At 41.1% G+C, this 17,304-nt stretch overlaps 1 protein-coding gene across 1 annotated transcript in view; it reads left to right on the forward strand.

Annotated features, from left to right (window-relative positions):
- SNTG1 (syntrophin gamma 1) overlaps positions 1-17,304 on the forward strand; it is an 888,222-nt gene that overhangs the window by 301,401 nt on the left and 569,517 nt on the right. The window contains exon 3 of the mRNA XM_043601045.1: positions 12,413-12,488. The gene's annotated coding sequence lies outside the window, so the exon portion shown is untranslated. The remainder of the gene's footprint in view (positions 1-12,412; positions 12,489-17,304) is intronic.

Consider the following 17,304-nt stretch of genomic DNA (forward strand, 5'->3'; position numbering starts at 1 on the left):
CTTTATAGGCCATAAACTTAGCAGGCAGAGAGACTTGTGTTCCTGAAGAGCGAGGTTGGCCCAGTTAGGTGTGGCTTAGTGTAATGGATCCATTCTCCACTAGATGGCGCCGCTTAGATCACTGGGGTGGATTGTTGTGGCACTCATATGTGCATATGTGCATGCGCAGAAGTGGTGAACATGGTGTCACCCAGCTACCCAGTCTCTAGTATCAGAACTCTCTTCTCCCCGATCAGCAGTCGCGCACCCGTCCTTTGTCTCTGGCTTCAGTCCACTCCCCGCTTTTACACTGTCGGTGACCAAGCCCTAGGCAGCACCTCCTTCCTGAGTTTTATCTCAGATGTGGCTGTGTTTCCCGAACCCTTACTTCTGAGGGACTGTGGCTTTGACCCGTTCTTTCTGTCTGTGGGAGTAGAGCAATGGCTGGGTGCCGGCTGCACCCAGGAACATTCACAGGATGTGCTTATGCCGGTGCCCAGAGACTGTGGCTGTGTGCCAGCCCGCCCCAGAGAAAGTTCACGCAATCGTGTAGCAGCAGAGTTTCAGGGGTAATAGCAAATTGCAACACACATCAGGCACCAGGCTTCACCTTTAAGACCTTGTTCCAGCATCAGCGAATGTGGTTGTTCTCTGAGTTCTCTGAGACATTTGCCTTTGGGGGGCCACACAGCCTCTACCAGATGTCCTCCCAGCAGGGGAACCGCCTCTCCCCATGTGGCCCAATGACCCTTGGACTTCACTCTGTTCCTGGGGATTTTCCCTTCTCACCAGAGCACCACCAGTTATTGAGCTGCAGAGTTTCAGGCTCTGCACTCCCCCTTTATAGAGTCTTAATGGAGTTAAAACCCTCTCCTTTCTTTTCTCCCATTTTAGTTCAGTCCCTGTTGCTGTTTCCACTTTTCCACTCTCTCTCCAGCCTCCTTTGGGGGGGGGGAGTGCTTTTCCTGAACTCTCCCCCCATCTCTGTCCTCTCTACACACACAAAAAACAGGCTTATCTCTCCCCCAATTCACCTCTCCGCACCTTGTACCTGCTGAATTCTGTGGTTCAGGTTGTGCATATTGTTGTGTTAATCCTCAAATCAGTTTTCTAGATGTGCAGGATGGTTTATTGTTGATCTGGCTGTATTTCATGGACGCGAGACACAAAAAAAATCTTCCATGCTGTTCCGCCATCTTCATTCCTCCTGCTTAGTTTTTTTTTTTAACTGTTTTATAGTCAGTCTCTGTGCCAAGTTTCTGTCTCAGATGTAAACTCAAGGTTTTTTTTAAGGCTTTTTCTGGACCTACGTCCTTTTCCTGTACACACACAGCTGCTTTCTAACTCTTACTACATGTGTACTTGCATGTACATGTCCTGGCTTTTAAAGTCTGACTCCCAAAGGAGAAAAAGAGAAAATGAAGGTTATGGTCAAGAGCATTTAATTCCCCCAGAAGTCACATCTGCTGGGGGGAGGGGCAACAACAGTGGATGCCCTTCTCTTTTTCTCTTTTTCACCTCTGAGATCAGAAGCAGCAATCGGTGATCAGAACATACATAGCCAGTACTTGGAGGACAGGGTTGGTTTTTGCTCAGTCTGGCTCCTGAAAGCCACGGGCAGTCTGCTCCAGGAGCATGTGCATAGCTGCCTGCCATTAACTACAACTTTCTGTCCAAGTTCCCCCTTCAGATTGAGCCCAGAATTCCCAAAGTACATCAGACAGGTTCTGCCAATGTAATTGTTGTCCAGGTGAAGAAATAGGTTCCCAGGGCTTCTTATTCTGCCAGCTTCCCAGAATCCTTTGCTTTCCCTTGCTTTGTTGAAAAACATGTATGGCTAATCAATATGGCATTTACTTGTCTTCTGTTGTACCTTCATAAAAATCACATTATAACACACATAATTTTCAAATACTTAAATTTTCTTCATGTAACATTTTATTTCAAAGACTTAAGTATGCTCCCTTTGTGAAATTCTCTCTGTTAGCACATGAAATAGCAGATGTCTCTTATACATTCATTTCACACTTCGAGGAACTAGCAAACTGTTTTCCAAATTGCTGCATTAATTCCAGAGGATAAGAAATGCATCTCTGTGGCTATAATGAAGGACATTGACTATGACTTTTGATTTTTGCAATAATTGTATGCAGGAATATTTTGTCATGACAGTGATAGAAACAGAAGACAGAAGAACATCCAACAATTCATAGACTATTGCCCATGAAGAAGTCTACAAAGGATGTTCTCTGAATACGGTCAGAAAATGTATATATAATCATTGCTTAAACAATTCAATGTAAATGAGTTAGACAAATATGAGATTCATGAAGGTATCTGTTAAATGTACAATTGCATGCATAATCTTTCCATTTCTGTGGTTGTATTTCTTAGTGCTGCAGCATAACAAACTATCCAAAATTTTTGTAACTTGAAAAAATAAGTAGTTATTGTTGCTTATGTCATTATGGGTCATCTGAGAATCTGTCGTCTTGATTCTTTCATGTTTCCATGGTTGACTATGAGTCCCATAAGCACTTTTGCTGACTTCTCAAATGTCCAGGGCCTCAGATGGGACAATTAGTCTCCAGTGTGTGTGAGTTCTCATCATTCAAGGGGCTCTTCTGGGCTTGTTCTTCCTAGTGGAAAAGTTTTGAGGGAAAGTAGAAATATACACAGCTTCTTGAGTCCTGGTTGCAGTACTAGCATATGGTTTCTTCTGTTGCACACTGCTGATCAAGCCCAGAATGGATTTAAGTGATATGGAACTAGACACTCTTACTGGGAGATGCTGTGAGCCAATTGCAAAGGGTCTGAGTTCATGGGAGAGTTAAGAAATTATCCCACATTTTACACCTCTGTCATGGTTTTGAAAGATGTAATTTTTCCCTGTCTCTATTATCCCATGCAGACTCTGACAAATCAGCTCGTTGCCTTGGCATGTTAATCTTACAGAATGTATTCTGAAATGCATGCCAATAAAACATCACTGGGTCACTTATTATTTTTGTGTATAAAGATTATGAAAATAATTAAAAATATTTTGGCATTCTTAAGAAAAACTCCAAAGTAGCATTAATAATATTCCAACCCCCTATAGTGTAGAATGCTTGCTACAGAGCCTGCAACTTGAACATAAATCCTGATGTTCGTGTTTATGGAATACTGTAGTATGCATGTTTTAAACTACTGCTGGCACGTATAATTTGAGGTTGTCATTCTGTTACAACGTACTTTATTCTGTAACAAAAGACTCTTGTTTGGAGGACACAAAATGCCTTTTGTTAACTATGACAGGGTGTTAGAGTAAATTTGGGCAAGAAGAAAGCTTCCGGCAGTGGTGTGGACATCGATTGTAGTTTGTGTGTTTCTTTTTGCAGCATCAAGGATGATAGTATTTTTCTAATAGTGACAAACCTTCCCTTTTAAAAGCTCTGACTTGTGAAATTATTATTGTTCATAAAATGGAAAAAAAGTTGTTTTGCACACGTCAAAATTTAATCTCCAGTTAAATAACGATGCTTTGTCTTACAAGTTTATGAAGAAAGTCTATGTTGAAACCCAAGTACTATTTGGATAATGTCTTGCCTCATTAAATAATGATCGTTTAAAATGTGTGTATAGATGAGTGGTGTTCTGAAATACTGTAGATCTCATTTATTTAATTTTCTTTCTTTAACTTTTCAATACTCATGCCTAAATTTGTTTTCTTCAATGGCATTAGTGTTATGGTGTTTTCAGTGAATAACAATTTATGCCATGAGCAGCCAGCACTGGTCAAACAGGCAGTAGGACTATATCTCTGTTACATGACATGCCCATAATTGAAGTCCAGGATGTGTATTTTAAGGTCACACGTGTTCTCTTAAATTTCTCATTTAAAATTTTTCTATTCCATTCCTAAATCAACAAATGGATTTGGATTTCTGTTTCTAAAGAAACTTGGGTAGAGTAAGTTTTGCCTATTTCTTCCAGTTAAGTACAGCTTACACTCCTAGATATCATATGTAAATCATTCATATTAAGACCTGGAAAGGCAGAGAGAGAAAGGCAGATCACTCAGGGAACTGAGTATCCAGGTATTGAGGTCCCTGGAATTTCTTTTTTCTTTTTTTCTTTTTTTTGTCTTGTATTTCTCAGTGGGCAGAAACTCTGTCTCCCTCCTTTCCTGGATTTTCTTAAGTAACATATTTTTCAACCTACCTTTTTTAGGTGTTTAATAGCTTTAGCAAATTCTCCTTTTGGTTATTTGATTATTGTTTTGACTTTTAGTTTTTATCTGGTGTCACGTTAAAGTCTGTGTGGGGCACCCAAGTAGACATCAGTGGGTGGTTGTGGACCTGAAGCTGGTAAGTATCTGAACAAAAGACATAAACTGAGACATGCAGCCATCAGGTTTCCTCTCCCCCTTCTGCTTGTCATACTTGGTACTGTTCACACCTGGGGGTGCAAGAATGGCCACTTAAGACTAATATCAGCTCTTCCCTACACCCACAGAGACCAGGCATACAGCCACCGGGTTATGACAGCACAATGTTCTGTAAGCAGTGTTCCTAGTCTCACACTTCAACAGGGTCTTATGGAGCAAGGCCATGTTTTATTTGTTTGTTTGTTTTTAATTGGAGAACACTGATGCATATTTATCATTCCTGAAATAAACCCCATGGAATACATCAGGAGAAGAAAAGAAATGGAGAAAATGGGATTAGGTTAAATAATTAGTTCATGGAAAATAACTAAAGAAACAACAGAGGCTTAAATTTTGTATATCTTGAGATAGTGTTGAGAGTTGTACTGTGATTGATTCTATTCTCACTTAATACATAATTCTGAATCATCAAACTTCTGAATTAAAAAAATAACCTTAGTCACATGCAGCATCTTCTAAAGCTACAATCATGTGTCAACCAGGCTATATTATGCAGACATCAGGGTCTTTCTTCAAATCCATAGAAGTCATTCACAGAATCCAGATTTTTGTGTTTTGAGACTGGTTTCCCTGTTTTTGTGTAGCCTATCAGCCAGTGTTGCTCTGAGCTCCTAGTAGGCATATGGTCATCCCTAACAAGGCCGCTTACTTCTTCATAGCCAGGAGAAGAATCTTCCCCAGTTTGAATCTATGACCATTTGTAAGACCTCCCCTCCCTCACCCAAGTCTGGCTACTCAAGAAAATCTCCCTCGAGTTGGTTAATTCAAAATTAACTGATTCGGGAGCTTATGACAGAGTAGTGGAATCTGTACTTCTCACATCTCTCAAACAATTAAGTGCTGAAGCCAAAGGACTTTGAACTCCAAGAGTCTGGGAGGAAAAGAGACTGAGTCTAAGAGGGAGACACTGGGACATCCTTGACAGGCTATAGGTGGGTGATTGTGAACTGGGGGATATAAAAAAAGCCGCATGGGCACGGAAGGTAGGGACCCCCTTCTGCAGAGAGACAAAGGGAAGAGAAACAGCGGCTGGGGAAGCATAGGGCTGTGTCTGAACAAGAGACAAACCTCTGACCGAGACGGAGAGGGATCCCATCTCTAACTGCAGGGCTTTCTTGGACTGGGGCCGGCTCCCTGTTCAGGCACCCGGGGAGGAGGAGAGCCAGGGGCCTGGGTGCAGTGGTAGGTCAGGAGCACAGTCTGCAGCAGGAGAAAGCAGCCCCCTCCCTGGAGCGCGTTGGGACAGGACATAGCCTGCCTGCATCCACCACCCCCAGGCCTCAGCGGTGAGGTCAGCAGTGCAGTCCACAGTAGGAGAAGGCGGTCTTCCCTGAAGTGTGGCAGCACAGGCAAAGCCAGCCAGGACCACAAACCGGGCCACACAGAGAGGCGCTTCCCCAGTACCAGAGTGTCGGGAGCGGGACTTGGAATCCTAGACAAGTTCAGGCTCAGGGAAGTCGGTGGAGCAAGAAGGACCGCCCTGTCTGTGCCCTCAGCACAGTGAGGACCATTCAAACGGAGTCCACCAGGTCCATGGAGAAGAGACTGAGGGATCACCATTTTTCTCCCTATAGTCACCAAGGTGGAGCCTCAGGGATCAGTCCCGGAGCCCATAGTGGAGGGCTACTTCAAGGAACAAATCAAAGCACACCTCATGGAGGGTCCAAAACACCACTACAAGAAGGAGATAAAGTAACCAAAGTCACAACAACAGAGAGCAAGTAACACTCTCCAAAATACACCTCCTGAAGGCCCAGGCCCTGGACAGTGTATAGCCCTCCTTTACTTTATAGCAGTGCTTGCAGGTGCAGAGCACATAACAAGCTTTTAAAACACATAAGGGACAGAAAACTAGCCAAAATGATGAAACAGAAGAATTCCCCTCAAAAAGAAATTCCAGGAAGAAGTGACAGCTAAAGAATTGATCAAAACAGGTATAAGCAATATACCTGAACAAGAATTTAGAATTATAGTCATAAGATTAATCGCTGGGCTTGAAAAAGGCATAGAATACAGCAGAGGATCTATTACTGCAGAGATCAAGGAACTAAAAGATGGTCACGATGAATTAAAAAAATGTTATAAATGAGGTGCAAAATAAAATGGAGGCGGCCACAGTGCGGATTGAAGAGGCAGAGAGGAGAATAGGTGAATTAGAAGATAAAATTGTGGAAGAAGAGGAAGCTGAGAAAAAGGGAGATAAAAAATTCCAGGACCGCGAGGGAAGAATTAGAGAACTAAGTGATGCAATCAAGCAGAACAACATCCATATCATAGAAATTCCAGAAGAAGAAGAGAGGGAAAGGGGTGGAAGGTGTATTTGAACAAATCACAGCTGAGAAATTCCCTAATGTGGGGAAGGAAACAGACATTGAAATCCAAGAGGCACAGAGAACTGCCTTTAGACATAACTTGAATCGATCTTCTGCATGACATATCATAGTGAAACTGGCAAAATACAAGGATAAAGAGAGAATTCTGAAAGCAGCTAGGCATAAACGAACCTTAACGTACAAAGGTAGATGCATAAGGCCTGCATAAAATAGCAGACCTATCTACTGAAACTTGGCAGGACAGAAAGGAATGGCAGGAAATCTTCAATGTGATGAAGAGAAAAAATATACAGCTAAGAATCCTTTATCCAGCAAGCCTGTCATTCAGAATAGAAGGAGAGATAAAGGTTTTCCAAAACAAACAAAAACTGAAGGACTTCATCACCATGAAACCAGCCCTATGAGAGATCCTAAGGGGGATTCTGTGAGTGACATGTTGCAAGGACCACAAAGTACCAGAGACATCACTACAAACATGAAACCTACAGACATCACAATGACTCTAAACCCATATCTTTTTATAGTAACACTGAATGTAAATGGACTAAATGAGCCAACCAAAAGACACAGGGTATCAGAATGGATGAAAAAACAAGACCCATCTATTTGCTGTCTACAAGAGACTCATTTTAGACCTGAGGACACCTTAAGATTGAAAGTGAGGGGATAGAGAACTATCTATCATGCTACTGAAAGTCCAAAGAAAGCTGGAGTAGCCATACTTAAATCAGACAAATTAAACTTTAAATTAAAGGCTGTAACAAGAGATGAAGAAGGGCATTATATAATAAATACAAGGTCTATCCATCAGGAAGAGCTAACAATTATAAATGTTTATGCACCACATATGGAAACCCCCAAATATATAAAACAATTAATCACAAACATAAGCAACCTTATTAATAAGAATGGTAATTGCAAGGGACTTTAAGACTCCACTTACAACAATGGACAGATCATTTGGACACAGATCAGTAAAGAAACAATGGCCCTTAACAATACACTGGACCAGATGGACTTGACAGATATATTTAGAACTCTACATCCCAAAGCAACAGAATATACTTTCTTCTCCAGTGCACATGGAACATTCTCCAAGATAGATCACATACTGGGTCACGAAACAGCTCTCAATAAATATAAAAGAATTGAGATCATACCATGCATACTTTCAGTTCACAGTGCTATGAAACTTGAAATCAACCACAGGAAAAAGTCTAGAAAACCGCCAAAAGCACGGAGGTAAAAGAGCATCTTACTAAGGAACAAATGGGCCAACCAGGCAATTAGAGAAAATATTTAAAATATATATGGAAACAAATGAAAATTAAAATACAACAATCCAAACACTTTGGGATGCAGCAAAGGCAGTCCTGAGAGGAAAATACATTGCAATCCAGGCCTATCTCAAACAAGAAAATCCCAAATACAAAATCTAACAGCACACCTAAAGGAACTAGAAGCAGAACAGCAAAGACACCCCAAACCCAACAGAAGAAGAGAAATAATAAAGATCAGAGCAGAAATGAATGACATAGAATCCAAAAAAAAAAAAAACCACAAAGAAACAAACAAACAGTAGAACAAATCAATGAAACCAAGTGTTGGTTTTTTGAAAAAAATAAACAAAATTGATAAACCTCTAGCTAGGCTTCTCAAAAAGAAAAGGGAGATGACCCAAATAGATAAAATCACAAACGAAAATGGATTTATTACAACCAATCCCTCAGAAATACAAGCAATTATCAGGGAATACTATGAAAAATCATATGCCAACAAACTGGACACCCTGATAGAAATGGACAAATTCCTAAGCACCCACACACTTCCAAAACTCAAACGGGAAGAAATAGAAAATTTGAAGAGACCCACAACCAGTGAAGAAACTGAATCAGTTATCAAAAATCTCCCAACAAATAAGAGTCCTGAAACAGATGACTTCCCTGGGGAATTTGACCAGGCATTTAAAGCAGAGTTAAAACCTATCCTTCTCAATTTCTTCCAAAAAATAGAAATGGAAGGAAAACTTCCGGACTCATTCTATGCAGCCAGTATTATCTTGATTCCCAAACGAGACAGACACCAGCAAAAAAAGAGAATTATAGGCCAATATTCCTGATGAATATGGATGCAAAAATTCTCAATAAGATACTAGCGAATTGAATTCAACAGCATATAAAAATAATTATTCACCATGGTCATGTGGGATTCATTCCCGGGCTGCAGTGCTGGTTCCATATTTACAAATCAATCAGTGTGATACATCACATTAATAAAAGAAAAGATAAGAACAGTATGTTCCTGTCAATACTTGCAGAAAAAGCACCTGACAGAAAATAGCATCCTTTCTTGATGAAAACCCTCAAGAAAGTCTGGATAGAAGGAACATACTTAAACATCATAAAAGCCATTTATGAAAAGCCCACAGCTAATATCATCCTCAATGGGGAAAAACTGAGAGCTTTCCTCCTGAGATCAGGAACATGACAGGGATGTCCACTCTCACCACTGTTGTTTAACATAGTGTTGGAAGGCCTAGCATTAGCAATCAGACAACAAAATGAAATAAGAGGCATCAAAATTGGGAAAGATGAAGTCAAACTTTCACTTTTCACAGAAGACATGATACTCTACATGAAAAACCCTACAGACTCCACCAAAAGTCTGCTAGAACTGATACATGAATTCAGCAGTCACAGGGTACAAAATTAATGTACAGAAATCAGTTTCATTTTTATATACCAATAATGAAGCAACAGAAAGAGAAATAAAGAAACTGATCACGTTCACAATTGCACCAAAACCCATAAAATACCTAGGAATAAACCTGACCAAATATGTAAAAGATCTGTATGCTGAAAACTATAGAAAGCTTATGAAGGAAATTGAAGAAGATACAAAAAATGGAAAAACATTTCATGCTCATGGATTGGAAGAATATATATTGTTAAAATGTCAATACTACTCAAAGCAATCTACACATTCAATGCAATCCCAGTCAAAATTGCACCAGAATTCTCCTCAAAGCTAGAACAAACAATCCTGAAATTTGTATGGAACCACGAAAGACCCCAAATAGCCAAAGTAATATTGAAGAAGAAAACCAAAGCAGGAGACATCACAATCCCGGACTTTAGCCTCTACTACAAAGCTGTAATCATCAAGACAGTATGGTATTGGAACAAAAAACAGACACATAAACCAATGGAATAGAATAGAGACCCCAGAATTGGACCCACAAATGTATGGCCAACTAATCTTGGACAAAGCAGGAAAGAGTATCCAATGAACAAAAGACAGTCTCTTTTTAACAAATGGCGCTGGGAGAACTGGACAGCAACATGCAGAAGGATGAAACTAGACCACTTTCTTACACCATTCACAAAAATAAACTGAAAATGGATGAAGGACCTGAATGTGAGATAGGAAACCATCAAAACCCTAGAGGAGAAAGCAGGGAAACACCTCTCTGACCTCAGTCGCAGCAATTTCTTACGTGACACATCCCCAAAGGCAAGGGAATTAAAAGCAAAAGTGAACTATTGGGACCTCATCAAGATAAAAAGCTTCTGCACTGCAAAGGAAACAATCAACAAAACTAAAAGGCAACCGATGGAATGGGAAAAGATATTTGCAAATGACGTATCGGATAAAGGGCTAGTATCCAAAATCTATAAAGAACTTACCAAACTCAATACCCAAAAAACAAATAATCCAGTGAGGAATTGGGCAGAAGACATGAATAGATACTTTTCTAAAGAAGACATCCAGATGGCTAACAGACACATGAAAAGATGCTCAACGTCACTCCTCATCAGGGAAATGCAAAATCAAAACCACACTGAGATATGACCTCACGCTGGTCAGAGTGGCTAAAATGAACAAATCAGGAGACTATAGGTGCTGGAGAGGATGTGGAGAAACAGGAACCCTCTTGCACTGTTGGTGGGAATGCAAACTGGTGCAGCTGCTCTGGAAAACAGTGTGGAGCTTCCTCAAAAAGTTAAAACTAGATCTACCCTATGACCCAACAATAACACTGCTAGGAATTTACCCAAGAGATACAGGAGTGCTGATGCGTAGGGGCATTTGTCCCCAAAGTTTATAGCAGCACTTTCAACAATAGCCAACTTACAGAAAAAGCCTAAATGTCCATCAACTGATGAATGGATAAAGAAGATGTGGTTTAATACAATGGAATACTACTTGGCAATGAGGAAGAATGAAATCCAGCCATTTGCAACAACATGGATGGAACTGGGGGGCATTATGCTAAGTGAAATAAGTCAGGCAGAGAGAGACAGATACCATATGTTTTCACTCATGTGGTTCTGGAGAAACTTAACAGAAGACCCTGGGGGAGGCAAAGGGGAAAAAAAGTTACAGAGAGGGAGGGAGGCAAACCATAAGAGACTCTTACATACTGAGAACAAACTTATGGTTAATGGCGGGGTGGGGGAGAGGGGAAAGTGGGTGATGGATGTGGAGGAGGGCACTTGTTGGGTTGTATGGAAATCAATTTGACAATAAATTATATTCAAAAAAATAAAACCAACTAAAAGCATAAAAAAAAAACCCTCCAACAAACAAACAAAGCAAAGCCACAAGCTCAGCCCACAGTCATGGGATCGCGGTCAAGGGATCCTACAGGTGCCCGTACACGAGGGCGTGGGATTCTAGAGGGCCGTCAAGAATTCTTCCTACCATAGCCCAGAAGCTTATATGCTCTTTAGGGTTCTCATCATGGCTGAGATTCAGATTTCTCTATGGAGCTTATTAAAAAGTCATATATTCATATTCATAGGACTCTGGATAAATCTGATTCGGGTTCAGAATTTGGATGCATCTGTCGAATCAGAGATGTATCTTTGATGAGCTACGCAGTTTCTCTGCAGCCAGCTGTATGCCTTTGGAACTTCTTTTGATAAGGACTGCTCTATTCAATGTGACATTTCACCTGCCTACCCTTTTATTAAAGTAGTACAAACTGAGTACTACTCAAAAGTAGTACTACTGAGTACTCAAAACTACAACTGAGTTCACGAGAGGACAAATAGCATAAACGGGAGCATTAAAAATGAAGTGGCCAAAGCTGAAACATCATTCTGGCCTTTGGAATTAGCAAGCTGTTGCCCAGGCCTGGACGTGTAGAAGCTAACCCCCTTCTCCTTCATGATAAAACCGAGTTAATAGCTATGCCTCATTAAAAATAATCACTTCATGGCATCAAATCAATACGCCATTCCTCACAAGGAGTGCTTTTAAATATTATCAATAATTTAAACTCGGAGTCTAATTCTAAGGGCTGTGGAATCGGCAGCTTATATCCAAATGCCAACTACTGGCAGATACAATGTTGGGCAGATTACCAAATATGCTTTTGTACTTTTTTTATAAGCCAATTTCCCCAAAATGTGTTCTGCAGAATTCAGTCTTATAACATTAGCCATTTGGGAAATACTCATCATGCTATTTCCCCTCTTGATGATTCACAAGGTTTTGAGTTACTCCCAGAAATTCACAAAGAAATCTGGTAAAAATTGAATATGTTACACATGTAAATGGGATGCATGTCTTTCTTACGGATAAAGTGAACACATTTCGGTGTGTAGATTTTATTGCTTCTATTTTGAATGCTCATAGGACTTTTCATTTCTGCTTTTGCATCTAGACTGCTCTCCAGAATGTTGAGATTGCCAGAGAAGTGACATCTGAAAAGGGAAAATAATTGCTCTACCTAAATTCAGGTAAGACCGTTACTTTTCAAGAATGTGAGTCATTTAATGAAAAAAATAATCATTTTTCTACATTTCTATTGTAAGTTGTTCGCTTCAGTAGTAAGCTTTATGAAGCTTCTTTGCTCTAGAACCATATAACAAAATTCATTTTGTTTTTAATTTCCTGACTTCGGGAGGGCAGCAGCACTCTGAACACATGGCAATGTTCAGTGTTAGACTGTGTTTGGACGTAGCTTTCCACCATATTTATTTAAGCAACTATATTAAATTTATGTTGTTCCTTCAATGAGCACCATTTAGAGGAAGGAGCAATATAAATTAGTTTTTTCTAAAGCTTGCTTCATGAGGCGAGGGGTCCATGACTTCTCATCGAGGTGAGAACTGATGTCCCACACTGCTGTGAGCCTGCGGTCCTGGAGAAAGGGTAAATGGGTGACCATACAAGGCGGGCCTTGGCAAAATGCTGTAAAATGCTTCACAACACCAGAGTCCTGGGGATGATCACGTTCTTTGCTGTTTATTCAGAAGAGAGGAAGAGAAAGTGTAATGAAAATTTGTAAAGTAAATGAAACATGCTTTCAGTAAGGGAACTTGAGTCATAGGCCAGGCAGGTGGGAGTTGAGTATGTCTCTGACTTCAGCGCTAGGACAAATGTTACTTTTGGAAGGGCTCATACTCTATTTGCTAGAAAAAGCAGAGCATGGTCACGAAAGGTTAGGATTAAAGTCACTAGAGCTACTTTCCTCACCAATTTTCACAGTGTCTTTGAGTTCTTATTTCCTGTCATGCGAGCGCTTGCGTTGTGGTTTCAGTGAGAATCATGAAACTCATCGTCGTCTATTATGTTTAAAGGAATGTTAACACTGAAAGGCGTGTTGTGTACATATTGTGGTATTAAGTTATATTTAAGTGTAATATTAAAATGGCCGGAATGCTTTTGCGTATATGTCCGTGTGTCACAAGGACCATAGAGCTCTAGGACCAGAAATGCGTTTGCGCAGCTGGCCTATAAATGGATTTCGCAGCCTGGGTTCTCAAGGAGTGCGGCAAGGTTCGGAGCCACTTAAGATTACAAGCAATTAGATCTAGAGTTGTTCTGGTTACTGAATATTCTAAATATTTAAAAATAATATTTAATGGAAGCCACGTAGTGCTCTATTAATCACGGCGGCACCCAGATAGGGATGGATCCCTAATACTTCCTTTCTCACCGAATCCTGATCCCTAACCACCTGAGTGCAGGTAGTCTTTGTCCTCCTCCTAAAACACAAATCATTGTCGACATTTGCATAAGCTCAGAAAATTCTAATGCACATTTTCCGAGGAAGCACAAAGAACACATTCTAGTGCAGCAGAAAATTATACTCAAGGCTTTCAAATGATTTTTCATTGCTAGACTGTGTGCATAGTTAGGTCTTTTCTTCAAATAAAATATCACAGGCAAGCCCAAAAGATGAAGGAGAGGGGTGATAAAAAAATGTTATTGAAACAGGAGTGGGTGTTCTAGAACTACTTGGCCTCTCTACCACTGCCTTTCCTTGCCTCTGAATCTGCTCCTCTCTCCCCCAAACCCTACAAACCTGATGGTTGTCACTGTTTCCTGGAAGCCTGTGATTCTTTGGCATTTCAGACCTTCGTGTGGAAGCCCATGTGGAAGTGTTAACTTAAACAGAGACAGAGATCGAACCATAGAAGCGGGAACTCAGGGGCGCCTGGGTGGCTCAGTCAGTCAAGCGTCCGACTTGGGCTCAGGTCATGATCTCCCAGTTCGTGGACTCCAGCCCCGCGTCGGGCTCTGTGCTGACACCCCAGAGCCTGGAGCCCGCTTTGGATTCTGTGTCTCCTTCTCTCTCTGTTCCTCCCCTGCTCATGCTATGTCCCTCTCTCTCTCTCGCAAAAATAAATAAAGATTTAAAAAAATTAAACACATAAAAGAAGTGGGAACTGCCAAAACTATGCTGTGCTCGCCAGAAAGGGGCAAGCGATTGCTCTGCAAGAGACATTGTCTGTTACCTACTGAGGTTTCGCGGTGTCAGGCCTGGCCCCTGTGTGCTTTCACTTCACCCTTGTGGAAAGCTCGCTGGACAGGATTTCAGAGTATCATACCCTGCAGATTCCGTCTGTAGCCTGAGGAAAGTTACGTATCATAAATGAAAGCAGGGAGAAAGGCAGTCGGAAGAAGAGTACTGAAAATTCATTTGAAGATGGCGGTTCCATCCTCACAGCACCTCACAAAACATAGTTAATATTTTATTTTTAAAAATATCTCTAGGGGCGCCTGGGTGGCTCAGTCGGTTAAGCATCCGACTTCGGCTCAGATCACGATCTCACAGTCTGTGAGTTCGAGCCCCGCGTCGGGCTCTGGGCTGATGGCTCGGAGCCTGGAGCCTGCTTCCGATTCTGTGTCTCCCTCTCTCTCTGCCCCTCCCCCATTCATGCTCTGTCTCTCTCTGTCTCAAAAATAAATAATAAAAACGTTAAAAAAAAATTTAAAAAAATCGCTAAATACATTTCAAACATTTTTCTATTTTCTGAGGTAGATATCTTTGCTTTCATGTTTTTTTTTTTAAATTTTTTTAGTTTAACATAATTTGTTGGCAAGCAACACGTCTCAATTGATATTGTTTTGAGACAGGATGAGTAAAGAGGAGAAATACTAAATGTGGTCTAATAACACATAGCCTATCCACATTGCCTATTTTCTGATACTTTGTGATGAGGGAGCATAAGAGGCTGCAAACACTGCCCCTCTGCCTTCTTCCCACCCACCTCCCCCCTCCAGGTGGAAAGTGTGTGATATCCCTTGGGCACTCCAGGCTGGCCAAGAACAAAGGAAAGGGGAAAAACAAATGGTTAACTGAGGGAGATCATAGTCCCACAGGGCCCGAGTCTCCATCTATTTACAAATATCTTAGTGAATCACAAGAAAAGGGCAATCTTATCAATAGGCTAATCTCCCAGAAACCTATAGACTCCATTTCCTGGAGCCCCAGCATCATCCCTCCATAGTGATGTGGGAAACAAAGGCAGAAGGAAATGGCAGACAGAACTAAATTTCCTTATAACCTGCAACCCATTGACAAATATTTGAGGCAAGCAGAGTAAATTGCTCCAAGAACTCTCTACTGTCTTAATGCTAATGCTTTGCTAGAGGGAAAAACAACCTTAGCTTGACAATAGTTAGGCCTCCAGGATCCTGTGAGTCTTCTTTACCATACAAAAGTCTCACTGGAAACTTCCCCTGACTTTACCTCCCCCAACTCCATATAACCAGTATATAACCAGTCCCTCCTCACGGTCCAGGGGCAGCTCTTCCAGCCACAGGTCCTATACCCGTGCTTTAATAAAATCGCTTTTTTGCACCAAAAACATCTTCAAGAATTCTTTCTTGGCCACTGGCTCCAGACCCTACAAATTCCACTGTCACCCCAAAACCTCACCACTTGGCACATATAGACTATTTCAAGAATGACACGTCTTAGCACGTCCTGTCACTGGATTTTTTTCTAGTCTCTGACCCGACCTGTAGAATTTCATGAACTTGTGCCTCCCAAGTATTCATGCTCATAGTTGTCCACATGGAAAGCTCAACGGGCTTTATGTTTGAATGGAAAACAGCCCCATGAGCAAGAGCAACCTGGATGTCCACTGGGTGAGCAGCTGTCCCAGCCTGGTCACCTGTCCCTGCTTTGTGACGCCTGCCCTCTCTACTTGGCTAAAGGAATTTTCCTGAGCTTTTTTTTTTTTAACTGCCAGAACAAGACTACTACAATATAAACAGTTACTATTTGAATATATAGGTTTTATGCTCGTACTGCTTTTCTGTGCTGCCAGGGATGTCTGAGCATCTGATTTTTTCTTCTTCTTCTTGACATATTTCCATTGGTCTTTCTGCAGCCCATTCCCTTTGTGTCGCATGCTGCATCTGTTACCAGGGTGCAACATCTCTGGGCCCATTTGCCACCGGAATTGTTAGTCAAATCCCCAGTGCTTTCAGTCCTCTTTGTGAGTTTAGTCATTGGCTTCAGTGATCAAACATCTCTTATTTTGGGTTTTGCTGGCTCTATTGTCTATCCTGGGTAAAGTGACACAATTATCAAACACAAAAGAAGCTTAGCCTTGAGCACAAAACTTTCTTAATGTTTTTTGGCCAAGCTATGGTCCCCATCTACCTTTTTAAACAGGGATTTGCCTGAATAAGTTGCCTGTGGGAGGTGTGGCTCCTGGCCAGGGTGCAGAGCCATGTGGTGCCCTGCTGACTCCTGTTTTGGTTTTGTTTGCTTTCTGTTTTCATGAGAGTTCCAGGGAAGACATCAGAGTTTCTTTTTGTAACCCCAGGATCTACCATCATGCCAAGAGGTATAGGGTCCCAGTAAATATTTCAGAAAAATTAATAAATTGATGAAAATATTTTTGGAGCAGCATTCTGTGCATTTCAAAGACATTCACCCATAGTTGAGAAAAACCTGGCTACATTAAAAAAATGTACTCTCCTTTCCATTTCCCAGCCAGTATGAGTAGATTTCTAGTAGTTCTTGGTATTGCTTTCTTTCATGAACAGGTTAATGTAGGTTGCTTTAGTCTTGGTAATTCCATCTCCCCCTATTCTGGAAAATTCAGCAAAGAGAAGATTGGTTAATTCCAGCCACGTGAAGACTATTGGTAGCCTTTCAGGGCTCAAGGTACATAGTCACGTTATCTGTGTCTGCCTGTGAAGAAGATTCACAAGAAAATCTTTAGGTCACCATCAGATACCTTTGGTGATATTGGAAACAACAACAAAAAGGTCTAAAGAAATGTCATAAATCTAATGACTTTAGCACTT

Source organism: Prionailurus bengalensis, chromosome F2 (assembly GCF_016509475.1).
Source record: "Prionailurus bengalensis isolate Pbe53 chromosome F2, Fcat_Pben_1.1_paternal_pri, whole genome shotgun sequence".
Taxonomy (NCBI): domain Eukaryota; kingdom Metazoa; phylum Chordata; class Mammalia; order Carnivora; family Felidae; genus Prionailurus; species Prionailurus bengalensis.